A 902-nucleotide genomic window follows, 5' to 3' on the forward strand; every position below is an offset into this window, starting at 1 on the left:
ACACAAAAAACCAAATTCCAATTGTCAAGTCAGTCCCAACTCATAGCAACCCCTCCTTGGGTTTTTGAGGCAGTATCTCTACAGAAGTAGACTGCCCAGTCTTCCTTCTGAGGAGTGGGTGGTGGGTTTGAACTGCCAGAATTCTGGTTAGCAGTCAAATGCCTTAGAATATTTGCAAGTGGTGTTCTTACCTGGACTAAGAATAGGCTCCACTTGCTAAGGGCAGCACGGACAACTACACCAGAGGCTGATGAGTAGAAAGGTGCATTATTCTCCTTGTTACTCTTATACATGCCCTGCCTCTGCCAACCTTTTTGACCAACAGGAATTCTATCCTAGTCTGTGCTCTGATGGAGCTAGGGTTTTGTGCCCTTCCCCCACAGCATTGTTGTTATTTGTTTGTTTTTAAATTATTCTTCTTATCTTCTTCTTTTCTTCCTTTTTTGCCCCCCCTTTTCCCATCTCTGGTTCTTTCTTCTTCTTTTTTTTCCCATTTTCCATTTTTTCTCTTTTCTTTTCCTATCTTTTGGTTCTTTCTATCCTTTATTTATGCTTTTGCCATTTTCTCACTTTTTTCTTTATTATTCTTTTCTCTCATTCATCCCACCTCAGATATTGTAACTTTTTTTCTCTTTTCTCATTATCTTTCATTTATCCTTGAAAATTATATTCTCATTTATTGCATTTCCTTTTATTTTTTGTGATTGGTCCTGTTTGTTTATGTGGTTTGTATTTTTGTTCTCTTATTTTTATTATTGTGATGTTTTCTTTGTAATGATTATAATTTTTTGTCTAACTGAGAGGAACACAGCAGTTGTTTGCATACAACACAATCATACCTGCACCTCCTGCAGCCCCACCCACTGTGTGAGGGCCACCACATGCTTTTATACCAATTGACC

Source organism: Orycteropus afer, unplaced genomic scaffold, assembly GCF_000298275.1.
Source record: "Orycteropus afer afer isolate SDZICR_OR568_19922 unplaced genomic scaffold, OryAfe1.0 scaffold00166, whole genome shotgun sequence".
In the NCBI taxonomy this organism is placed as follows: domain Eukaryota; kingdom Metazoa; phylum Chordata; class Mammalia; order Tubulidentata; family Orycteropodidae; genus Orycteropus; species Orycteropus afer.